The sequence below is a fragment of the Idiotropiscis lumnitzeri genome, chromosome 4 (genome assembly GCF_059441095.1).
Source record: "Idiotropiscis lumnitzeri isolate Australia: NSW breed Sydney's pygmy pipehorse chromosome 4, RoL_Ilum_1.0, whole genome shotgun sequence".
NCBI classification, from domain to species: domain Eukaryota; kingdom Metazoa; phylum Chordata; class Actinopteri; order Syngnathiformes; family Syngnathidae; genus Idiotropiscis; species Idiotropiscis lumnitzeri.
This window is the reverse complement of record NC_142394.1, coordinates 8,558,043-8,585,161: the sequence shown is the minus strand read 5'-3', so window position 1 is coordinate 8,585,161 and position 27,119 is coordinate 8,558,043. Positions and strand designations below refer to the sequence as shown.

General features: G+C 40.4%; 1 protein-coding gene across 3 annotated transcripts in view; it reads left to right on the top strand.

Annotated features, from left to right (window-relative positions):
- Positions 1-27,119, top strand: part of LOC148338014 (leucine-rich repeat and immunoglobulin-like domain-containing nogo receptor-interacting protein 2) — a 125,872-nt gene that overhangs the window by 83,767 nt on the left and 14,986 nt on the right. Inside the window, exon 1 of one of the 3 annotated variants that reach the window (XM_088294808.1) lies at positions 19,239-19,348. The exons of the other annotated variants lie outside the window; for them this stretch is intronic. The gene's annotated coding sequence lies outside the window, so the exon portion shown is untranslated. Of the gene's footprint in view, positions 1-19,238; positions 19,349-27,119 lie in introns of those variants that run through there. 3 annotated transcript variants of the gene reach the window in all.

Sequence of the window (27,119 nt, the reverse complement as noted above, 5' to 3'; positions counted from 1 at the left end):
ACATTCTAGATTGAACCTGGCAGATGCCATAATCGGTTTGCCCTTCACTCAAAATGCTCTACAATGGTCAACACAGATAAGACTGACGCGACTTTTCGAGTGATCGAATTTTTTGAGATGTGAGGGCTTTGCTTTGACTTGGGAGCAAATTTAGAAATTCCAGTGTTGTATTCTGTCAGTGTAATCATCTCAATTTACTTCAGAACAACAGCAGTTGGGAAGGTAGTGAACAAAAGTTTCCCGTCAAACGAAACGTCAAACAAAGAGAATTTGTCTTATAGAATGGCAACAAATGCAGCAGCAAAAAATCTGTTCAATTAAAGAATAAAATGTATCAAAAATTCTTTAATCGGGGTTAAATTTAGTTAATCATTGTTATGATTGGATGTTTTTATTGAGTCCACTATTATGAAGTAAAATATAAATTCAAATATGAATGTAAAGTATTTTTATTTTAAAAAAAATAATTCTAGAACTTGACGTTTCTGCTCGATTTTGCGATGGCGTGTTTAAGATTCTTATAAGACACTTGAAGCGTTCACTAACTGTGGTGATGGCTGATGACAACGAAAATCCCACAGCATTTTGGACCCTTTTATTGTCTTTTCATATTCAAGATGCTATGTTTGGCCTCGGAAATTATTCACTGTTCTTGTATTTTAAACTTGCATTTCAAATGTTTTTATTTTACTTTGAAAGTGTTTGAATTCTATACTGAAAATGCCACCTTCAAAATGTATTTTTCTCTAAATGTAAATTTAGGGTGGGGGTTGCGAAAGGTAATTGAATGGCATTTTGGACCATCTGGTAAGAAAGTTTGGTTATTTTTCTCACATATTGCTCTTTGGTGTTGATTCTGGGCATGATGCATTGGAAATATCGAGTGAAATGCAAACACACTTCCTTTGGGTATGAAAGTCGATTTTGTTTTGATTGGATTCAGTTTTCCCTCCAATGTTTTCTCGATGTCGACAGTTCTTGAATTATGGATTTATGGGGTGTTTTCTGTGAGGCTCTGAAAACCGGCCGATAAAGCTACATTTGCACCTCACAGTCCAGTATGGAGACAGCGAAAATACTGTTTGGTTTGATAGAAAGTGGTAATTTTCTCAACCAATCAATGGACAACAGAAAGATTGGTCTCCACCTTACATAAGTGAATCATGTTGCAATATTGTGACAGGAGGCCTCGGCAACAGTATGTTGGATTTAAGGCATCGTTTAATATAGAAAGACCAAAAAAAATGCATACAATGCCGAACGGAAGCTAATGAACCTTATTGTAGTTTATTCCCAATGTTTTCTTCATCATGTTGACTACATTTGCTGCAACATTGCAGACTACTCTTGATTCATGCAGTTAGTTTGCCGCGCACGCAACATTGACTATGCAACACCAGAAGCCGCTATTTGTATTGAATAGACATCAGCGGGTACTAATTATGTGGCGACGTCACGTGAATTTCGTCTGCAGGCTACTTGAATGGATGTATCACCGTGTTATTGTCATAGCGGCTGTGTTTTATTTTTATTTTTTTCTATTGACCGAGGGGGGGGGGCTACTCCCAGCAATGCGTAGCCAATCGAAGATTAGCCTTTGAGTTCTCGTGCTTGACCCGTGGAGGAAACTCTGCTTCGTGTCTCCGCAATTCTGGGCCATCGCTGGAAGGCTGTCAATGTTTACCGATGCGACACACGCACATGCTGTTTGAGTCAGTTTGCAATATAAATATACATCTTATTTGTATTCATGTAGAGAGTGCTTATATTGGAGGCAAAGTTTTTTATTTATTTATTTTTTTTTAACTTTACTCCCTTTGGATGGATCTGTATTTACAGTATACAGTATAATACCTTTTGAGACAGCAAACAAAATACATAATTGATGATTCATGATCTATTCATGTTGATAGAGCATTGGCATCTTTTGAGACCTTGCCTCACTCTCGCCAATGTGAGTGATGAAAAAGCCCTGAGGGAATGCTGATGTGATTGGCCAAATGCTGACCTCTGAACTTTTCCTGAGTGTCTTGAATCTGTGACTGCACTCAGCATGGCCTCCGAACAAAACAATGGCCAGATATGGAACACAATCCAGCCATGAGTATTTGGAGGGTGAGAGAGGCGGGGTGTGTGGAGGCTGAAACTACATTACCACAAATTTGAATGGTCGCTGCTTCCTAAAGTGATTCATTGTGACATACTCCCTTGTAGCAATTCTGTAAAGTTTGGAATATGACCCAAAATGCCTTATTCCAACCAAAACGGACGTCTTCCTGGTACTTTCATTCATGGATCCTTGAGACGCATCCTGTTATAATAGACGTGCTCACTAAATTTCATGTTGATCAGTAAAACTGGTTTCTGGCGCTGATTTTTTTTAACATAATTTAAATTCAGAGAATGCACAAAATCATCCTCATATTTTGAGGTCATTTGGGGCGAATTCCTTCATAGGCTCAACAACAGACCCAGTGCGCTGGACCAAAGATGGATTCACGTTGTAGGTAGCAATGAATCTGTGGTCACACATCATTTCCAGGCGTCATCAAACTTTTTTCAAAGGTGGTTGCCCATGAGCTAGATTATCCACATATCAAACACAGAATGATTACGCTGTGAAATTGATATTTTACGCTTTCTGACGTGCTTTTTGGCCATCAATCAGCCGTCTCACTTATGCCCGCAGTTGTCCGATTTGATTCCCAGGGCCGAATGGATGTGCCTGATTGGCTTTTATATTCCCGTGCCTATTCCTCACACAGCGGGGAAGATAAATAGCGGCGATATGTTCGTGCCAGTACAAGCATTTCGCCAGCGCTGTGGCACATTTGTCAAGTGCGGCTGACAGTACTGCTGTGGTGCAGCACGAAGAGGAGGAGGAGGAGGAGGAGGACCAAGAAGAAGAGATAGTTCAGCACATTAAATGGAGATGCATATTAAAAAACTGCAGCATCCTATAATATTGGATCATATAGGACTGCATGCTTATGTGCATGCCCGTGTGTGTTTGTACAGTGTGTGTACGTGTAAGAGTCCGTTTCTGTGTGCGTATGTGTGTGTGTGAGTGTAAAAGAGAGTGAGAAAGAGTGCACATGTACATGGTGTCTATGGGTGTAAGAGTCCGTTTCTGTGTGCGTATGTGTGTGTGTGAGAGATAAAGAGAGAGAGTGTGAGTGTACGGTGTGTGTCTGTGATAGAGAGTAAGGATGAATGTGTGCGCATGTGCCTGAGTATGTGGGGGTGTGTGTGTGTGTGCGTGTGAGAGAGAGAGAGAGAGAGACAGAGAGAGAGAGACGGAGAGAGAGAGAAACCGAGAGAGACAGAGAGTCCATGTGTCCAGTATGCGCTGTTATCGATAGTATGTATGTGTGTTCGTGTTCGAGGGCACACGTTTGGAACTGTTCCAAGACACAATATCACATTTTTTATCGTAAAAAAAAAAAAAAAAGATTATTTTGTTATTATTATTACACTATTCTTTCGGAAAAAAAACATTTTAAATGAAAAAAAAAGGTCTCTCACTGATAAGTGAAAGCAAGGAAGTAATCGTTTTTTTTCCTTTGAATACATTAAACTATATATAATTAGTTGCAAAATGTTATATTTAATGATATCATACCGTTTTATTTAATATTGACTATATTGTATATAGTGATGGCTTTATGTACAAGTTTAATAAATTGCAGGACCACGCTCATAACTCCAAACATGCAGATCTCAAATCATCTTTCCCCACTGACGTGAACGGGAATGTCATTCGTCCGTTGCAGCCTCCCCCAATAAAAAAAATAAAACATTTTAGTGTTTTTATTTTTACAATAACAAAAACTCGCACCCTATTATATTGTAATTAATAACAACATCATGATTTAATTCTGCAATGCAATTTATTCTGCTGCTCAGGTCACTCGTATCTCGAAGCACCACTGTACTGGATTATTTTCAGTGTGTGTTTCATGAGTCTTCCTTTTCTCCTCCCGTTTGTGGAAAAAAAATACATTATTTCAATCCAATTGCATTCGAATGGATTAGTATGCATACAATCAGTCTCTGATTGTGTCCCGTACCATTCCCATGCTAGCTGTACACATATCTGGAAACACTTAACTGTGATGAAGCGTTCTCTCTGGGTGGATGAAATATCCATCGGCATCTTGACTTTCTGCCATTTAGCTGCAAACATCAATTGACTTAATCACAGATTAACTTCTTTCCAGAGTCCATTGCATATTCCATCCTGCAAACATTTCATAGGAGTACAAATAAGTAATGTAATCATTTGACGTGACAGCGTCGGAATCGTGTGGTTGCGGCTCTGGCCTATAACATGGGGGAATGGGTCTGTTGTTGTCATGGTAACCCTAGCTTCAGCTACATTTGTTTTGTAACGCTCCGGTTATGCAGCAGAAATGTTCAAATGGTTCTTTTCTTTTTGTCACATTTTATTTTTGGGAATGATTTTAAAATAATTCTGGTGGTTGCACTGGGTCACACTGACCTGTGAAACAAATAGTTGGTTTAATGCAACTGATGGTTGCAGCCTGGACAACTGCTCACTCGCACAGCCTTTGCAAATGTTGCTCATTGAAGATTTCGTCAGCTTTCATGTTGTGGGTCAAATTGACCAGTAAAAATCTACAAAAAAGAAAAAAAAGTCTGCTGTGATTATTTTTATTTTGTTTATATATTCATTTATTTTTAAATTATTTTTAAATAAGCCTCAACAATAATTAAATCACAACAAGTGATTCAAGTTGCTGTTCTCCTGTCAAATTGACTGTAAAAAAATCTGGTCAATTATTTTTAAAATGACAAAATATTTTATAGTTTATAGTTTCTTTTTCTGATTAAATCAGATGTCTAGAAAAATACAATAGCATTTTCCAAAATTCAGGATATTCACATTTGCTTCTTTCTTTTTGTTTATTGTAAAAATTATTTTTGAATTTGCCAGCGTCACGATCCGTCTGTTGTGGTTGCAGCTAAGTGGGCGTGGTCCGACGGCGCCCGTTCCTGGAATCGGCCACGAGCGGGACGCGCTCACGAGCCACGCAGCTGCGTCTGATCAAGACACTGATTACGGACTATTAAAGCCACCGACGCGGTCAGACCCGCGTCGGATTATTATCCAGCGTTGCTCATGTTACTGCTTTTGCTCATGCTCATAGTACTTGTTCTTGTCGCGATTGATTCCGTGTGTTGCTCGTGCGTACTTTTGTGTTTATTGTTTGACGCTTCTAGCTACTTTTCGGCTCGCTTTTTGTTATCGTCGTATTTGGATTTGTCTTCACCCTTTTTGTGGTAAGCAATTATTCGTTTTTCGGTTCCTTGCCTTGCAAGCGCTTTTTGTTATTTCGTGATTTATTTCCTGGTGTGACTGTGTCCTCCAGCGTTTTTTGTTCCGTCTATTCCGGCGGTTGTAATCATAGAAACCTAATAGTATACGAAATTGATAAGAGAATACTCCCTATTGATAATTTGTAACCTGCTTGACGGTGAATACCTTGCTAAACATCACTTCCTGTGTCAGCGCTTAAGAATCCACCTTCACCGCTTTACCATAATCAGAGAGACTTTATGGAGGGCTGGAAAGCGGTCCTGACAGCCAGTATTTTTTTTTAAGTCTACTCCCGTTTATCTCAAGACACCATTGTCGCTCATCTTAGTTTAAGCAGTGCATGACAATGATAGCTGATGAAAAAAATTCCGGAACCAAAAAAAAAGAGCAATTTGAATTAATGGCTAAAATCGATTAATCTCTGAGCCCTACCTTGCGGTGATTTACACGACAGCGGCGAGACAGATACCGCTTCCGCTTGGCTGACGTTGACGGCGACCCGTTGAGGCCTTCTGCCAAGTGTCTGTTCTCCTTTCACTTGAGCCTGCCAGCCTCGCCTCTTTTAAACGTTACGTTCGAGTGGAGAAGACAGCAGAGCGCGAAAAGGACACGAGTCATTCACTAACAACATTTGTTCACCCGCCGACACGCAAACACAACATGAACAAGACTGTTCTACTATTGGACAAGGAGCCGTGTTTGGTTACAAGAATTGAACAGTGGCGGTACAAAATGGACCTTTGATGCGGATAAACGTTGTGAATCATTCTGCGAGGAAAAACTAAAGAGATGAATAAAACAATAGTGAATTTTAAAACTAACTAACAAACCCCGAATTCAAAATCAAAATTGCTTTACAAACATTAATTTTACTGAAAATATTACGATACTTTATTTCTCTATTTTCTTGCATTTGCTGCTTCTGGCAAATTAATAACCTTTTGCAGGGTCTCAACCCCCCAGAAAACATTTTTTAAAAAAAATTAGGGCATAAGGTCAAAGTTTGATCAGTTCTAGCATTCGTCATGAAAATTGGGGTGCAAGGGCCCCATTCATCTCTTCTTGGAGCTTTAATTTTTTTTTTTTATTTCCTTTATGGGATGCATAAACTTTAATGGCCTTAATAGATTACTATTATATTCAAGTCGATAGATGAGGTATGGACTGCAAAATCTTAAAAGACAAATTTGTTTCACAAGTCCGTACATTTGTTCTCCTCTCCCTCGTCCACCGTTTGGCTCTCGAGTCTTACAGTAGAACGTGGACACTCAATGCCACGGAGGAGTTCAACTCTCAGGACTAAGGGCCTTGCTGCTGTGCGCACTTTCCCTCCCGCACTGCGCCTTGATTAAGCGCTCCCGTGGGTTGTGCGCAGAGGCAAGACAATGTGTTTACGCCAACAATTTTCAGCCATATGTGCATTGTTGCCTGTGTGCTCCTGATTGAGCCCGTTAGGCCCATCCCAATCTTGCTCCACAAACCTCTGGGGGTTAATTAGCCCCAGCGGCTAACCGGCTAGCGCCACAGCAGACAAACGCGCTCATTGAATGTTCACCGAATGAGCAGAACCAAGCATGCGCGGGGTCGTTTCTCAGAAATGCTGGAGAACTGAAAAACAAAAAACACTTTTGGTGGGTTGTTTTTCGACGGCATGGTTTTCTCAAGCTGTAGTGCTCAGGATGCATTTCAGGTCTGACAGAAAACAAATGACGAAGGATTCAAACAGAGGGAATGTTTTGCTTTCCACTTTCTCCATAAAGTCTCTCTGATTATGGTAAGCTCTACTACATTTGTAACTATTGTATTATCTCTGCCAAGGAAGTTACTCAGAATGTATATCTGCATCTGTTTGCTTTCAACAGCACACAATTCCAGATTTTTTTGTTTTGTTTTTATTTGATTTATATTTTTAGTTACACTTTGCTTTGCTCGCATACATTTTTTGGAAAGTGTCTTGAAGCAATTTGGTGCTGATCCAGTAACGTTCTGTGCGTTTCCAGGCATGTCATCTCTTTTTGTCAGTCCAATTATGATACACATATCCACCAAATTAAGTTATACTGTGTCTGACCTTGAGGAGTTGAAGTATTAAGTTTTGTTTTTTAGCAAGCTATCCAATTTGAACTCACATGCAATGATAACAATCTTCATATGATAAGAGTTGTTCATCTGTCGAGATATTGTACTGTAGATAATGTACAGGGTTGAAATGCGAAAGCAATCAGACTAAATCTCTGTGAGTTTGTTTCAAAAAGAACAGACAGAGTTTCTGCGCATTTTCAGGTTTGGCTTATTCAGGGTTTTTTTTTTTTGTCTTGAGGATACTCATAACAGACGTATTCCACAAATTGCATGATGCAAAATGAAACTGGCTTCCAGTGCTAAATTTTGAAAATTCATGTTAATGGCCAAAGTGGATCCAAAGTTGCAGCTACATATCAAAATTACTTTTCAGGGAAGACTTCTTGAAATATTTTGTCCGTCTTCTCATGATGTACATATGAAGCGAATTTTATGTTGCTAAGTGAAACTGATTTCAGAGAGAGAGAGAGAGAGAGATGGCGAGAAAGAGAAAGACAGAGAGGAACGAGGCCTTGGCGAGCATCCTCCTCATCCTCCTACCCAGAGGCGCTGTAATTGCTTTTTGGATACACCTTGGGAATGTGATGAGTCAAGTCGAGACATTTTTTGTTTGAGGGACCGAGTGCACCAACGCGTCGCTAACAGCAAGTATGAATTATCGCAGCGTCGCGCCAGAGGCACCGAAAATGAAGGCCGCAGGGTGCAAGTGCGCTCTGATGCACATCACATCAAGACGGCTCACTTTTATGCATTTGCTTGCTTACATAGGCAGTAATGGAAGGAAATAACGGCGGGGCTTGTACAAAATTCTTTTTTTTTTTTTTTAAGGCTACAAACAAAATACTAATACCAACCAATGAGAAGGTTTGCACAATTACTTCTTATTACTATGTAGTACACAATACATTGTGAAGCATCATTAACCCTCCTTGCATGCTTCCTGTTCATCTTCAGGCATGGCTTCATGACACGTTTTTGTGGATCTGCTCAAGACGGACAATTTAAGCTAATTATATGTTGCGAAATGAAATGAGTACCATGGACTGAATTTTCAATTTGATTGTAATTGGAAATAATCTCTAGGATTTAAGGACCCATAAATAATGGCCGAAATGACCCTAAAATGGCCGTTTTAATCCAAAATGGCGAGCTTCCTGCATTTGGATTTCGTCATGACAATTTCAATGAAATTTGGGTTGCAATGTGAAATGGGGAGCTGAATTTATAAAACAGGTTAATTCTTGTTAAGATGTTTAAATGCAAGATCGCCGCTATGCTCTTCCCACATGTAATGATACAAACTCAAATTGTTCAGTTTAGTGATATTTTATCTGTCCACTATATGTGGCTCTAATTTGGTAGTAAGTGGACAAAATCTCTCGAGAATATCTCGTCCAACTTTGAAGGACACGTGGAACTGCCCGAAATAATCATAAATGGACAAAATAATACAGCAGCTTCAAACAAAAATGGAAGACTTCCTGTGCATTTTCATGTCTTCTAGATATTTTTTGTGAGTCAGTTCATGATAGACAGTGTCATCAAACTTTATGTTGCAAAGTGAAATGGGTCGAAGAAGAAGGCCAGAGGAAGTTATTTCCCAAAATGTTGACGCACTTTAAAAATCTTTTAGAGCGTTTGAACTTAATGGGTCAATTTGACCCTTAACATAACAGAATGTTTAAAAAAGAAAAGTGCTCAAAAGAAGAAACGGACAAGGCCAGTAGAAGAGGTTTTGTTTTAAAATGTTTTTATATCAAGTATAGAGCTGTGCACATAAGCAGTGCGCTGATACACATCCGTTCGGTTCAAATCTGTCATCTCACTTTTGAGCACCAGGAATATAGCTTTTTTGGGGGGAGCAAAGAGTTCAGCGGGGTTCAAATTGAGTTGTCTCTTTCACGAATGATTTATTCAGACCAACAAATCTTTTAAGTGAATGCAATGAATGGAAACATTTTATGAATAATTTGTTCCTTTCGCAGTTCAATTGAACCAAGTCATATGTCCCCTGCCAACTCCCCTGTAAACTGTGACACGTGGGATAGCGAGGGTGGCAAAGTGCATTTGGTTTTGTTGTGTCTCACTGCACAGCATCTACAACAGTCGTGGTGCAAAAAAAACAAAAAATAAACCTCTGAACCAGAGACCATGCCCTCGAAAATAGTTCTGAAACAGTTGATCGGCTGGTCCCATACTGGAAGTCAGGGGTGGGCAATTCATTCATTCGGTTGTCGAGGGACACCAACACACCAACATGCAATCCTCAATTGTGTTCAATGTGATTTTAAAGGGACAGTGTGTAGAATTTAGTGCCATCTCATGATGGACTATGAGTGCAACGACATAAGTTCAAAGTGCACGCAATTTTGAAGCTAAACTAAAAAAATACAATCTGTCACATTAAAATGACAGGTCCACTTATATTAATATTATATCATATTTAATCACCACCCCACCCCCACAAAAACAATTGTACAGTGCTTATATTTTTTTCAAAAAAATCTTTAAAAAAGTGGCTTGACCAATATTCAAATATTTGGCAGAGTAAAATTCAGATCACCAATTAATTGGCAAATGAAATATGACTCTACGATCAGCACCGTTGTATTTCGCAGCTTACTGTCACCTGTTCTCGTCACATTTGTCCTTCACGCTCCCTAAAGAAAGCCCCCTAAAATCCTCAAGCAGGTTACCTAACTACTAAAAATACTTCTGCTCCAGAAGACAAAGGCAGCTCCTCATTCATCTTGATCAAAAAAAAAAAAAGACTTCACAAGGTGATTTTGGACATCCTGAGGATCTACAATACTGGACACGCTGCAGCATACATGCAATACATTGCGCACAGCGACACATTTAATGCCCAATGAGGAAAACAGTGAGTACTACGAATAAAAACAAAAGCAAAACACCTCCTTTCTACTACTGCTACGACTAATCATGATGCTAGCATTCCCACTTCTATATTACTTCTACCGACACCACAACTACTACGATTGCTCCTACTTCTAATTGTACGATTACGACAATGACTTCTACCACAATTACAACTGCAAACACTGCTACTACGACAACAACTAAAATGCACTTTCTAGTAATTTTTGCATGTTACTTTTGTTTTCTCTGCTTTGCTTCTGAATGTCGTTTACTGCCTTTGCTCATGCTTGCAGCTGTTGTCTTTGCCTGTCTGACGCACATTGAGTTGGCTTGTGTACGAAATGTGCTATATCTAAAAAGCAGTCGCCTTGCCTTACTACGACGATTGCATTACCACTATTACCAGTTGCTACTATTACTACTACTAAAGACCACTTCCACTACATCTATTACTATTACTGCAAATACTAGTTCTCCTACCACTGCTATGTGTATTTTTGCTTCTTCTCCTACGACAATTACTCCATTACTGCTACTACTTCTACTATTGTTATTACTACTGATACCAGAGCCTTTTTTTGGTGGTCAGTCCTCCGCCCTCCGGCTGCTATCTCGGTCCGATTCCGGTCTTAACCCCTCCTGCCTTATTCATAAAAATTGTCAGCACCCCAACACTTTCAAGTCACTATCTCTGCACTACTACAAACTTTACTATCTCAAGTGTTATCTCTACGACTACTGGTAGGCGACATCTGCATTGACAATACAAAATTAACAGCAGAGATGGGCATTCCGTCCCAGTTATGAAGAGGTCCGTTCGTCCTGGAACGCCGCCCATTTCAGGGACAGAGGATGAGAAGTTTTATTTTAAAAAGGACGGACAAAGCAACGTTGCAAGTGGGTTTCCGTCCCCCCATTTAATCGTCCCGAACCGGGTTAAGTACACACGGATACCCATTTCACTGACATAAACATGCGCAGTCTGTCTTGCACGTCTAATCCGCTGATACACAACTTCAGACCGAATGTGAAATATCACGACGCGCCACTTGTCTTGTGCGTGTTTACCGTGTTTGTATGCGGAAGAGAGTGACTTCACTTTGCTTCAAGCCGACAAGAGGAGGAGCACTCGTACTCCGTGAAAGGTTTAGGCATCGCCAGTCAGCCGGAGGACCGAAAGTGGTTGTGTTGGCTGCTAAATGCTATCCTGGTTGACACTTAAACAGTTGTAAACAATTCAATCCATGCCGGTAAAGAAAGCTGGCTGTCTTGTGTTCCTCCAAGACTGGAAGCCCCAGCAATAATTAGGAAACTTCTGCCGTTCTCCTCTCTCTCATGCCGGTTTTTTTTTTTTTTTGCTTTTGTTTTTTGGTGCCGAAGCAGATAGACTGGGACTGAAGCTGATTATTTTTACGAATAAATGTCAGAGGGACGATGACAGTGCCCAGGTCACGGATGACAGACAAACAGCCAAAATATGCTAAAGTTTCCGTCTCTGCTTAACAGCCTACAATGCAATTAAAAAAAAAAAGCCTAATTGAATATTTAAATTAATTACTAGTAAAAATGATAAATCAATCCTAAAATGTATTTCTTGAAGGAGATGGCTGTTGTGATCTACTGTATTTACTCGCGCAGCACAAAGCAATTAGTTCCTTGTAAATCCTCCTTTCTCGGGGATACACGATGATGAGTGATCATTTTAATTAGCTTTTAAGAGGTTTTAACCCTGACGCCGGCCATTCAGTCATTAATGCTCCAGCCTGAAACCTATTCACGCCATCTGCACTGTAATTGGGTACCAGAGGATCCTCCGTCTCCGAGTCGTTGTGCCTCCTGCCAGATTTCATTTCAAAGAAGCTCCTTCCTATCACGACCCAGTGATCTCAGCAGCAAACCTCAGAGCAGGACTGGCGTTGTGCTGCTGTTTTGGCTGCGCCCGCCACACGACGCCTTAATGAGAACCCTTGGAAAAAGAAAAGGGGTCATTATGAAAGAAATCAAAGCGGCGTGCGGCCATGATTGAGCCCTGGCTTCGCAAGCACCGTCGTGCTTTCGCCGTTGACGCTGTTTGTGATCAAATTGGAACTCGCGATCATTCTTTTGTCCCCACATGTGGACTTGCTCCCGTGGCTATGTGTCTATTGATTTTAATGCGTGGTGAGCTTCCATGTGACATGTCGGATCATGTTTTACGCCTCATTAATTGTACATACACTGTGTATATATTTACAGTGTACATAAATTTTACATTAAAGCGGAAGTCAAGTCAAAAAATTTCTTTGCAATATGTTTTGGCTCCTCACTAGTCTAAACATGATAATCTGATTAATATTGCATTTGTTGAATAAGAATCAAGCAGAATAATTATAGTCCAATATTTTATGTACATATGTGTATTGATTTGCATATAAACCGTTACGATTGTGGTTTTCTATTAAATCTTGGTGACATTATTTCTTTCAACAATATTTTGTAAATATTTCCTATGCCAGATGTAGAGTAAGACAGACTGCTGGAGAGAAAATAGCATCATGTTGTGTGATGGACTTTTATTATCTTTGATTTATCTAGTACTGGTTTTCAAGAGAGATGTTTGCAAATACTGATTACGAATACTATAGAATATTTTTTAATTTATTTATTTTTTTAGTTTTCACAGTACGAGCCGTGGTTCTTTACTGGGGTAGATGCACCACTTGTGCTGTGAATTTGGATGACACAGCGAGTAGACGCCGATTGGCTGTCGCCGATGTGACGGCGTAGAAGAAGAAGCTCGGATTGTCCTCAAATAGCGCTAAGGAACTGTAAAATAGCGATTGAACCGCGAACATTGAAGTGTGGTCAAAATAACGATGACAAAGTAACGATTACAGTTTTAAAATAATGACAGACTGACGATAATGAATGGCTGGCCCGGCCGCTGGCGATTGATGAATGACAAAGTGTACTGACATGCCAACTTCTGCTATTTATCGATATTGTACCTACCTGTACTCATCAAAAGCTACCCTACCAATATTTACCTACCCAGACCAGCCATCACCCGATGAACCCTGGATTTATGCCTACCTCCCTTTCTACCCACCCATAAATAGCAGCGACCTGCCCTACCTAGCAACACCTATTTGAGAAGCACTTCTCTATACTTACCTTAAAATACAGTAGTGACCTTAAACTACTGACATATCGTTTTTACCTATAGATGAGTTTCAAGTGACGTAGGCATAAAACTGCGTCTTTGTGGTAACTACAAAACAATGGCCCTCTCTCTGTCAGTACAGAAAGAATACACACAGCGCTTTAACGTTTTATAGAACTTCTGCTGGTGAACACCTCTTTAAGAAAAAATGGCGAAAGTTATGGCTACAAGCTTTACGACGTTAGAATTGGACTGAGGAGGAAATTAAAAAATGCTCGTCTTTGCAGGGCTCACTTCCTATCTGGGAAGTGCTTGAAAATCCACCTTGTTAAGTTTTACTCTGTTATAAAAGAGCAACATGATGTTCAATTAGTGAAAGAAACACCTGTGTGAAAATGCCAGCTATATAGCACGAGAGAAACAATTCATATGTACAGTCAGGCATTTATTATTTTGTGCGTGAAGTCGGCTAACTCTTCCTGCACATGTGAAACAATGGCAAAATTTAAAAAAAATCACACACACGTGATATAATAAAATATAGTTCACTCGGCTAAAAGTAAATAAATAATTCATAATATATTTTATATAAATAATTTATAATAATTTATATATATTTTTGTACGGATGATCAACCACCTGTACCTGTTAAATGTACAGCTCCCTCAGATACTGCAAATACTCAAAGACAATTTGCAAGTACAAAAAAGAAAGCTTGAAAAAAAAAAATCTTATCAATAGTTTGGATTTCAGACATGTCTACCTTAAACATGATAGCTGCAGCATGGCTACAACATGAGCCAAGGCTGATAACAATAAATGAAACTGAAATGTGGCACAATCATCATAGTTAATTTGTATTTGTGATTTTGTTGAGACATTGGTGTTCATGAGTAGAATCTACTTAATCTAACGGTTGTAGCTGGTAAATAAAATCATAAAAATCATTCAACTCACACAAATGTGAGGTACATCTACTGCATGTTTATCAGCTAAATAATCCTTTCAGAATTTTTGCAAGGCAGTTTAAGTGCCCAGGCGATAATTTCATTTGATAGTTCACTGACAAATTAAAATTTCAATGTACTTCCACTGCCATGCATGTGCAGTTAGCTGTCAGTATACATCCAGTCTTCTGATTAACACAAACCTATGTCTAATAACACTAAGATTTTTGCACCTGTCTTTGACCAGGCAAAACGTCTGTCTTCAGGACACAGTAGTTGCAATTTTCAGCTGGTTGATGGAAAAAAAAAAACATCCGAACATGTCCACAAACTACGTAATTATGGGAAACTCCAAACTAGGCCAGCGTGACATATCATTCCACTCACCGGCAGGTAGCAAGAAAGGTTCAGGTAGCTGAACTCCCAATGTAAGTTTTAATTTATTTAAATAAGGTTCTTTATTGGGTTTTTCAAGGTTTTTTAAATAATAATTGTCCTGCAGCGGTACATGTGCGGCAACTCTTTACAGAGTGGGCGAGTGCTCTACCTCCTTGATAGTGTTTGCAAACATTGAAACTAAAACAGTATTAAACAAATATTTACTTACCAACTGAGACCAGCCTGCCTACCTATTTACCTATACCTATATAGCGACTGTAAACCTACAAATCTCCTTTTCTATGCACTTTAATGAGTTGTTCTTGACAGCTGTCAGTGCATGTGATTAAGCAAAAGATAAATTCAATGGCTTTTAATTACATTGGAGAAATATCCAGGAGACATCGTCACCTCTGAAAAGATGATACGCTTCACTGAGCTGCAGGCAGCCAAGTCAATAAGTCAAGCAGACAGTTAGTCATCATTGTCAGGACGCATAGACGAACGATTGGCTCAAATTGGCGAGATGCCACCAGCGCGACCGAGTTAATGACTACTCGCCGGCATTAGCGACAGGGTAGTGGCTTATCAAAAGCAAACATTCATGGCAAAGACTCAACTCCACAAAGCATCTTAAAGCTCGTGAAATCCTCTGGATTCACACATGCTACAATTGTTTGTCATACTACAATGTATGTATACAGTACTCTACACAAAACCGACTGTCTTTAGAATGACAGCTAATCACCGTCATGGGTGTCAGTTACTACTTCATAGACAGAGCAGTGACACTGTCATGGGAAATTTTAAATCTATACTGTCATCCTTGTTCATAGCCTTGTCGTTTGCCGCCTGGATTACTGCAACTCTCTTTTGCATGCTCTCTCCCTTAAGTCTCTTTAAAAATTACAACTTCTGATCTCTGTTGCTCTCCTCCAAACACATCGGTCCAGTCTCTACTGGCTCTCTGTCCGGCATGTATCCAATATATAATACTTATCTGCACTTTCAAGACCATTAATTACCTGCTCCCAACCATATATTTTGGACCTACTTCACACTGCTACACCCGCTCACTCCTTCAGATCTTCATACTCCCTCCACCTCACCATTCCTTCTGCCTGTCTGTCCACAGTGGGAGACAGCTCTTTGGAGCTCACAACCACCTGAACTCCGTAATCTGGACTCCAAAAACATATCTTGGAGGCTGCTTATTCATTTTTCGCAAATTAAGCAATATATATATATATATATATATATATATATATATATAAAACTCTCTACCTACCTAAATCCCAATCTGCCGGGCATAGGTCCAGTGATGTTACAGTGTTTGTACTTGAGGCAATAATAATAAGAATGTTGATTTTCATTTCACTCAACTACAGCATTTTTTTTTTTTTTACATTTTCCATAATCAACATTGTTACGCACACGCCCACGGGCGACGCCCACGCACATCCTGCCTATTTGACTGAATGCAGCCAATAGCTATTACATGTGACAAGCGAGCCATTCAAAGTCAACAAGCCTCATTCATGTTGCACAGTATAAGAAAAAAGATACACAGAGACCACCCGGCAAGCTCTTGATGAATTATTCATCAGTATCACGCTTGGATAATTAATCACACAACTAAATTTAGATGAAGGCCATGTTTTGTCGCCCAAGCCTGGACGCTCTCTCTGTGTTAATATATGGATGTGACACCGACGCTGAGGAGGAATAGTGTGCCGTGCGTTTGTTTCTCCTGCGTGCCGCTCGCTTGTCATTGTGATGAATAACGCGATTGGCTATTTTGGTTCCCTCTGTTTTAATACCTTACAAATAGTCTCTTGTAATTCATCCAGTGAGTCCTGCAAAGGATGCTCAATTATGTTTTAATCAGTGTCACTTCACTACCTGATGATTTGACCGCAGTGTTCACAAAGGTACAACTCCTTCCCCATATCTTCCTACCTATCTGTATATCCAAGTATTTTACTTCCTTTACTTAGCATATACAAACACTTTCCTATTCCTTCCAACAAACTACACATACCAAAATACCTACCCTACCTATTTATAGTGTGCCTACAATTACCTAGTCTTTCGAACAAACCCTACAGTATACTTATAAACAACCTATCCAATTATCCCTGCCAACCTATATCTACCTAGCTCTAGATCCAGACTCTTTGGAAAATTCAGCCCACTTAGCAACTTGAGTTTTTTTAGGCTTGTCTTTCATGAGTAGACCCATTTAAAAAAATTCAAGGAATCATACCTGAAATCTGTGCCTAAAAATACATAAAGAATGCTATTTTGATTGAAGCAGCTCTCTTGTCATCACATTGGCCTCAATATTGTGTACAATTACTTTCAGATTGGAAAGATATAGTAGACAAATGGATGAGGCTGAATTGATTTCATGTCATTGGGTGAGGATGGATAAATAGGATGTAAGCTTGATGACTGAACACACAAAAAGCTGACACCGAAGCCAGTTTTATTTGGCAACATGAAATTCAATGCATGTGTCTATAATTAGTACACCTCCAAAATAGTCTCAAGGAACCATGCCCAAAATGACACAGGAAGTCAGCTGTTTTAGCGTCATTTTAAAACATTTCACTAAATTCTGCAGAGGAGACTCAGCGTGAATATTAAACCCAGATTAAATAATTTGTCTTCATGATTGCGAGGACAAACATGAGAAGAAACAATTTCCACATCTTTTCCCAAGCTAGACAAGCGACCTATCAGACAAGAATCAGGATGACGATCATGCTGGCAATCATTTGCCACCTACGTGGATCTGTTTTATCCCACCGCTGCTTTATGACAACTGTGAATCACATGACCTGATCGATATCCAATAAGGCTTTGTGATCCTCGTGCGACTCATAATCCCGTGAGGGCCGCCATATTGAGAGGCTGATAAGAGCGAGCAATAAAAACTGTCAAATCTCTGTCATCGGCTGCTTTGATTTGTCTTTCCTGTGTGTCACATTTACCTCGCTTTCTGCTTTTGTTTTTTAATGTTGTAAAGTTTAGTTTGTCGGATGACAGGTGCTGCAATTATAGATATGAACCCATCTGTAATTAATCAACAAGACTGTTATATTGTTTCACATTAGATGATAGTGAAGGTGACCCTGTTTGAAATCATTCAAATGGAAACATTTTGTAGCGTTTGATGGCATTTTTTAGGGCTTTCCGATACAAAAAAAAAAAGGTATTATCTAACATCATTAGAGCCACAAAAAAAGGTGTTGAGTAGCCATACTTGAAAAGACACAAGATAAGTTTGAAGAGTACAATTCAATGGAGGCTTTTAAAAGTTCCAACATGTCAAATTTCCATTTTTACATTCACAGGTGTACAAAAGAGGAGTGGCAGGTGTTAGCCCCCTGAAAATTGGCGAGGAAGAATCCACTGGAATATTTTTAACAATCAGCCCACAAAGCCATTTTCACATGCTTCCATGTAATTCGGTAGGCATTTCTATCATAATTTGACTCACAAAAAAAAACTCTCAAGAATTTCGACCTATAAAGAAACAGGATGTCAGACATTTTGGTTTGAAGTGGTCACTTTAGGGCTAGTTTGGCCATTCAGACTAATTAAAAAAAAACATTAGCCCCAATAGCCAGTTTCCTGCCACTGCAAATTTAGAGGATAGATATGTGCCGTCAATAATAAAATAGACCCACAAAAAAGTCTCAGGGATGCTTGGGCGACCCGTGCTTGAAACACAGGAATTAAGCCATTTTGGTTTGAAAACTCTATTAAATTTTAGCTATTTATACTCATTTGAAAATTTAGACCCTAAAGCCAGTTTCACCAAGCAATAAGAAATTGAGCGTACTGAACAAATATATCAAGTCTTCGTCAGGAGACCCACAAAAAAACTCTTTAGAAACCATACCTGAAAAGATGCAGCTAGTCAGCCGTTTTGAAATAATTGTTTGGATGCTACCAAATTTGGACCTACTTGACAGACGTGTGACCCAATAAAACGTTTGAGTTTCTGTAATTGCGTGTTTGCTGTTCATGGTGGCGAAATTTGATTACTCAACATGAATCTCTCTCTTTCACTCTCTCTCTCTCATGTAGCTAAATAAGGCTTTCAGCACATAAAGAACACATACCTTTCCCCAGACTACCTAAATTGTTTATCACACTAAAGCCTCAAGATTATATTGGGCCATACTAAAGCGTTCGGATAAACGAAGTTGATTTGAGAGAAAAATACACACACAGAAGCACACAGAAAAGCACGCTCGCTGCTACTGGGGCTGATAAAGTTGGCGTCAGGCTTTGTTGTCTTTGGCTACAAGCTGCGAAGCTGAAAGGAATTTATTGGCTTTGAGCAGCAGGTTGAGAGGTCAGATCTATTGATTCAGTGAGGGGAGAGAGAAAGAGAGCGAGCGGTAGGATGAGAGCTAGCGAGCGAGTGGAGCGAGCGGCTCACGAGCACAAAAAAGCATTAATGAGAAGTATGAATGTGGGAAGGAGATGGAGCGATGTCCCGCAGGTGCTTAGGCCACATCTCGTACCAGGTGGACATTGGTGCGGCCTCTTGGAGATACGCTGGTAGGTCGCATTGGAGCTGCTTTCTTTTCTTTTGAACTGCTTGTAGGGTTGGATATATTTGTCTTATTCTGGGAAAAGCATTGGTTGGGATTTGAGAGAAAAAGGAAAGAGACGGTTTACTTACCGTTTTCATAAAAATATGATCTGTACTGGCAATGTTTGAAGTAAAATAAACCCACCCATTTGTGATTCAACGTTTACAAATGTACACTTTTGTGGAGGTTTTTGAGAACCCTATTCTCTGTGTTTTGCTGGGAAAATTCTCCTATTCACTGTTTTTGTGCTCTAGTCAAAAGCTCATAGAGGTTAAGGACCAAGAAATGCTGCGGATAGCAAAAATGTGCAAATAGTAGATGGACCCCTGATTTTTTTTTTAATCACTTGCATGCCAGTGATTAAACACTAAAATGAACAATAATTATAATAAGAATAATAGCTTTGACTTGTATACAATAATCCATCACATATTTTCTGTTCACGATTTACAAATTCACCTTTTGTGTTTTTGTCTTTGTCAAGTCAAGTTGATTTATATCACTTAAGAAAGTCTCAAAGGGCTTCACATGCCCACAGTTGACAAATATTAACGACATCCCCTGATCTTAAGCCTCAGGAGGGCAAGGAAAAACAAAACAAAACAAAAAACAAAAAAAAAAAACATCTAGGGAGAAATTAGAAACCTTGATAAAGGGACCACAGATGGGGGAATCCCCTTCCAGGATGACCAGGCTGCAATGGATGCTGAGTGGGCAACATTTAACACATTATGATGCGATACAATCTTAGTTGAAATAATGTGGAAGTAAATCAAACAAAGCGCTGCCCAGTTGCCAAAATCTCCATTGCAGCGCCTCCGAGGATGTGGTCAATCTCTATCTAGTCTTGTACCAGTCAGTTGCTGAAGAATCCGATCAACGACTTCCACCATCACCTAATTCCCAAGTCCGGGAAAACGGGCCAGAAAAGAAAATGGAAGCGGCTATAAACAGGCCAACAAATAGTTCAACTAAATGCAGAGTAATGTAAATAAGTCTTAGTTACGTTTTAAACATTTCTACTGAAGTGGCACCACTAATATCCGTGGGTAAGGCATTCCAGAGCACTGGACGCTCCAGAACCTGCGGACATCTTTCTGGCTCTCTGGATCAGTCTTAAAAGCTGCTGTTAATCGACAAGTGAGTGATAAATTAATGATATTTGACATAGAGGGTCCTGCACTTATAACATTTTTTAAGACAATTCAAACACACTAAACAATTCTTTAAAAAGTTTGCAAGGAAGCGGGTTTAGCGTACATATTGCAAGTTTTGCTGCACTAACCAGATTTGTTAGCGTTTCAAGAGATCTTTTTTAAAAATGAGAGAGGGTTGTCAGAAAATTCTGCAATATTGCCCTTGTTGACTTCAGTAATCGCGTATCTTGACTTATTAAAGAAAACAGAAATGACATGACAGAAAGTAAACGTAAGGTGCTCATTTCCGTTTTTTGAGTCAGCCATGGAAATACTCATCGTTTTGTGGTAAAGATGTCCACTTACATTTTGGGGCTGGTTGGTCCCGTTATTTTAACATTATTTGTGACATATTTACAATGACTTTGAATGGACAAATTGTGATCGGTCCCTGACATAACTCCCACCCAGACATGGAGGAAGATGAGGGCAGTGTGGCCATATTGCTCATTTCCAGGAGGCTTTATTCAAGGCGCTAGCTTTGTATTGATTTTTCCAAAACAAATTGATAACATTGAAAATGCAAGCTAATGTCATTTCCTGCTTAAAAATATACTTTAATAGAGCTTCTTCTTGAAAAATCGACCATCCCGGCTGGCTCATCCCCTTAAAGTGTAAGTCTATGCGGCCTCATTACGCCACCAGCATTGTGAAGAGAGCCCCGATATTATTATTCTAATCATATGACATGTTTATGCAGTGGAATGGAGATTTGCAGCAGAGTAGAGTTGCTCGTTGGTGGTCAGGGTACAGATGGTCACTCATGTTTAATCATTTTCTAAATATAAGTCGGGCTCCTGTGATTAATGAGCACCGATATGGTCTAGTTACCAAGATGCCCAACATCCGCCGCCTTGCAATCTCAAAGGCAGAGAGGGATAGGCAGCAAAAAGATCCACGCCATCCACTACATGGACACCAGGAGGAGCAGAGGCGCCTCGTGTCTAGGAAGAGCTTCGTCACTATCGACGGACTCGGCGCGACGACAGCCCCAAGCTTCCGACTCAGAACCTGGAGACGTACCGATAGCGACAACCCAAACGAGGCTCTACCCGACATCTGCGAGAGCCTGTCTGCGGGAAAAGACCTCCCAAGACGTCACTGGGCCACGCTCAACCGCGCACGAGCCAAGGTTGGAAAGACTGGGGATAACCTAGTCAAGTGGGGCCTCAAGAACAGCGCTGACTGCCCGTGCGGAAACCCCAACCAAACGATGGCCCACATTCTCCAGGATTGTCGCCTGAGCAGCCCGTGCACAGACAATGACCTTAAGCTAGCAAATAACACCGCTCGTCAATGGCTATCAGTATGGAGCGATAAGATATGATGATGATGACCAAGATGGTTGTGCCTGTGTGGAAGGACACCATCAAACTAGAATCAAGGAATTGTGGTCGTGCATGGGTCTGTCTTTTGCTAGTGGATGGTACAACATAGCTGAGGTGCTGTGTTACAGTCGAACTATTTTATTTGAGGCAAGGCATTTATTTTTGGACTGTAACTGGCTGTCAATTGAGGCATGGTATTAAAAAATTTCATTGTCATTACTCAGACAATGTATTTAATTTTCTAATCAGACAACTCACCTGGTGATCATGTAAGGTGTGGTATTTTACATTGATGTGATTCTTTGAGGCAAGGGAATTATTTTCTAATGTGTATGGGATGCCTGGCACTGAAATGGGTCATGGTGTTTGTTAGAAAATAACATTAATTTGGGGAAAGACATTCATTGTTTGTGGATGCTGTGTTGGGACATGGCAATTATAAAAACATGTGATTATATGAGGCAAGGCAGTTATTTTTTCAAGTGGAACATGCCCTTGCAATGAATTGAGTCATGTTAGTAAAGAACATGTTTATAGGAGGGAAGGTGTTTTATTTGCAGAGAAAATGATTCACGAATGCATCTGTATCAATGCAGCATCCATCCTGACCACTTGCCACCTGTGTCCTATTTAGCGCACCTTCTCCAGAGAGCAGTGTGGCACGCTTAAATGGCCCGATAAAAAGCAATGGCGTCTCCTCAATGTAAATATAATGGTGCGTTAACATTTATATTGTATGAGCGCAAAGCAGGGCTCACAGTCGTTTAAACAACGCCACTAATACGGTACAAACTGCTCTGTAACCAATCTCCATTTTGGCAACTTTGGCCTGTCTTGCTCGCAAATTTCATTGTCATGTTTTATTCTCCCCTCACCCCAGCCCAAATTTGTAAACCCTTGCCTGTAATCTAATCTATTTTTTTTCAAACAATGAAACGCTGGATTAGCTCGCAGATCACGAGTCTGACTGTAAACCAAAGGCTATCATATGCGCACAAAAGAGCTCAATCGAGCGTGTTCATTGCTAATTAACACAGATTAATCAAGGCTCATCTTTCACCAAGCGGAAGCCCATTTATGCACTGCTGGGGGGGAGACTTAGTGACCCCTGAAGCTGCTGATCCATACACTGACCAAAAATTCCATCTTGTTGCGAGTCAATTGCTGCAAGCATGTTACTCATTGCGTTTAATGGAGTGCACACATGCAATCTACGAAGAAAACTACAAGTGCAAGGTCACAGAAAAACACAGTTTCTGATTTTCTGGATTGCAGTACGCAAGTGAATTAAATTGAAAAGTTTTGAGTTAACTTCCCCCAAATCCAGTGTCACCAAACAACAAGAAAATAGGCACATTGGAAAAAAAAAACAAAAAACGGTGTTTTGAATTCATCCATCCATCATCTGTACCGCTTCTCCTCACTAGGGTCGCGGGGGTGCTGGAGCCTATCCCAGCTATCTTCGGGCAGTAGGCGGGGGACACCCTGAACTGGTTGCCAGCCAATTGCAGGGCACACAGAGACGAACAACCATTCGCGCTCACACTCATACCTAGGGGCAATTTTTAGAGTGTTCAATCGGCCTGCCATGCAAGTTTTTGGAATGTGGGAGGAAACCGGAGTACCCGGAGGAAACCCACACAGGCACGGGGAGAACATGCAAACTCCACACAGGATGGCCGGAGCCGGGATCGAACCCACGCCCGATGCTGTCTCTCACTGCGAGGCCATCGTGCTAACCAGTCGCCCACCGTGCCGCCCTGTGTTTTGAATTCACTCCATTTAATTTTGTCAAGAATTTGCATGAATTAAAATAATAAAAATCCAGGTACAGTTCTTAAATAGTCTATACATCTACTTAAAAAATAGATGCAAATGATTTTATTATGTTCAACAACTTGATATATAAATAATAAAATCGAGAACATTCAAAACACCATTCTTCAGAGATCGATAGATAGATAGACACACACACACGCACTCACACACTGCCCCCCAGTCGAGAAAAAAAAGTGTTTTGAATGTTATTGAATTGAACAATTGAAAGCTGGCAGCTAATCATACTCGACTGAGTCCAGAGGGCGCGTTTACCGCCCACGGTGAGGTAAACTTCAGCTCTCTAAACTCCACACAAGTCAGTTCACTTTTCTCTAATTGGAGCCGCTTGAGTGGAGCAATCATGGGTCAGTTTGCACATCATCGCCTCTCCTCCTGCCAGGCACATGCACACACACACACACACACACACACACACACACACCCACACAAACACACCCCCACACACCGACACAGTGGACAACCAGCACTCGTATTGGACTCGAAACTATTTACCAGCTAATTAGCCGCACCCCCCCTCGCTCACTCCTCTGTGAAGTCATTAGGAAAATGAGAAATTAAATCAGTCATTGGTAGATTGCAGCCAATGCTACGTTTGACACATGGGGCCCTATTTTGGTGCCGGGCGCAAGAATAGTGCAAAGCGCAGTCTAACTGTGCGCATGGGAGGAGTTTTCCCCCCTTTGGTATTTTTGTAGACGACCGCATAGGACGAAAGGCGTTTGCGCTGTTCAGGGGGTGAACACAGCTGACTTCCTGGCCAATCAAAGTAGCTCCTCTCATTCCCTTTGAAGTCCGTCCAGTCCTTGACATTGCCGAAACAGAAATTGACCCGATAGTGTCCATAAAGATGATCGAAGCGCCCAAAGTACGCCCGTAAGGGACTGCAAGCAGACTTCCACGGGTGGCTGATGGAAAATTGGCCAATGCAATCACATATCAGCGGATCTGCTGTTAAGAGGGCACTTCCATCCTGATTGTTCCTGTCTGTGTGTGACATGAAGTCAAATCCAGTCCACTTTCTGTTACCATGTTGTCAGATGCGCAGGGGCAGAAATGCTCTGTTTGCCTTCGCTCGCGGTCTGACAAATTCTCAAACACGGTAAACTGGACTTGCCCGAGGAAGAAAATAAACATGCGTCAATTTTGCGCTGTGTACGAATATAGAGCCCTTGATGTCAAAATTGCCGATCAGTCACTACAGCATACTGCTATTCAAAAGCATTCATATTCTATACGGGTGAGTCTGGATATGAAATGTCCATCCGTCACTACTGTGGCAGTTATTCAAAAGCTATTTTATTCTTTAAGCACAAACATTGATGTAATTTTCAAAATCTGTCTCCAAGAGAGAACGAGACCAGAAATCTCCGTGAAGTGGCAGTATGTTCGCATTTGACTCTGTGACTACCACTTTTATGTTTCCTCGCTATACAAAAAAAGAAAGCGGTTGTAAACATTTTCGTGGGTCTTCTTTCTCCTTGTGGGTAAGCTCACATATCCCCCTACACCACCACCCCCACTCCCAGACAGCCGCGAGGCTTTTCTCCCGCTTGGCCCCCATGTAGTTTGAGGATTTAGATAACAACTTGGCCTCTGTGCAATCAACCAATAAAAAGCCACTTGTGAAATTGGCCCGCGTCTATCTCCTCTGGAAAGTTTTTTTTTTTTCTCCCCCTCCGACTGTGTTTGATGTTCTCCCGCGGCACTGATCGTGGCACATAATGTGATCCTTCACACAGAGTTAAAAAAAAAAAAAAAAGTATCCCGCACTTTTATGGCAGGGTGAGAAGCCACGCTGGCGTTTTCTTTACCAGGCAATTATCGACAACCCCGTTCTTAAGGTGGAGGGGTGGGGGGTGAATCAAAGCTTCGCATTTGGATGTTTTGACTCGAGAGAAGAGGGTTTCCGGGGAAAGAGCATGAAAGCAGAGGGATATATACTCGACTACTGGCCAGAAAAGGCATATGAACCACAAGACTGAGTGAGGAAAGAGAGGCGAAGTGAAAGCAACATGATGTTTAATCATGCGGCAAGAGAATGCGCATCATTTTTGCCTTGTGCGGCTCTCGAAAACATCACCACAAATTGACCATGGTCAAAATCTTCTAAATGTTTAAGTCTTGATGTCAAAGTTGTGCAAAAGATACAGTAAAGGTCGTGCATATTCAAAAGTTGATTTCTTCTATATGTGGGAGTGTTGATATTAAAGTTTAGTTTCAGTCAATACAGTCAACAGCGGTTAAAAAGCATATACAGAAATTTGTTTTGATTGTCATTTTATACGTTGATGAGAAAGATGTGCATCAATAACGAAAGTGAACAACTCTTTAAAATATTATTTTTCTATAGAAATCAGTCTTGATGTAAAGGTTGTCTCGCATACACTACGACGACTGAACCTAAATCACTACAGTGGGCAGCTTTTTAAATGCATATATCTCCTCTATAAGGAATATTAAACTCATGCATCAGTAACCATGGTGACCAAATGTTCAAACACGGATTTCTTCTGAATGTATTAACTGATGACAACTACGTTGACAGCTGAGTCTCTACAGTGGACAGTGAGCTGTTTGTATCATGCGTGTAAATGATAAAAACATCAGCATCAGGCAACTGCTCTTTTTGCTTGGATGTGTGATGCAAAATTGCGTATCACTCTCGACGGTAAACAACCATTCCAAAGCTTTTATCTTGATGTCAAAGTTGCGCATTCATCACTGCAGAGGGCAACTATTCAGAAGCATGATTTCACCAAAAGATGGCTGATGATTTGTCAGTGATGGGGCTGACAACCTCGTACCCACTTTAGCCCGATGCAAAATTGTGCCCTCAAATACGGTCTTATTTCTTATAAAGCCATATGCTTCCGTTGGTAGATTCACCTTTTTTTTTCCTCTTACACCGCCGCACATTCTGACCAGTTGAATTTGTGTGCAAGCACCAAAAAGACATAACTCATTGAAGTTTGAGATTGGCTATTAATCATTTTGCATAGAGTTTGCGTGATGCTTGTAAATGTCTTGCATTTACAATTGAAAAAATGTAATACACAATATGAACGTACCGTCTGTATCATGTGTCATCGTCAGTGAGATGTGCACACTTCTCCGTCTCACACACAACTACACTTGTGCGTTTTTTCTTTTTTTATTCAATATGAAATAAATTCAATAAAAGTAATTGAATCGCTATACTGTGCTTATGTTTGGACATCAATAAAAAAGGGATAGCTCAGTTGTTTCCAAGCTTCCTTGCAACACAGACCAGGCGAGACACTCTAACGTATTTGACGACCAACTTAGAAGCAAATGGAAAGAATTGACTCAATATCTAACTCACTATTGCACCATTCTGACTTCAACTATTTTA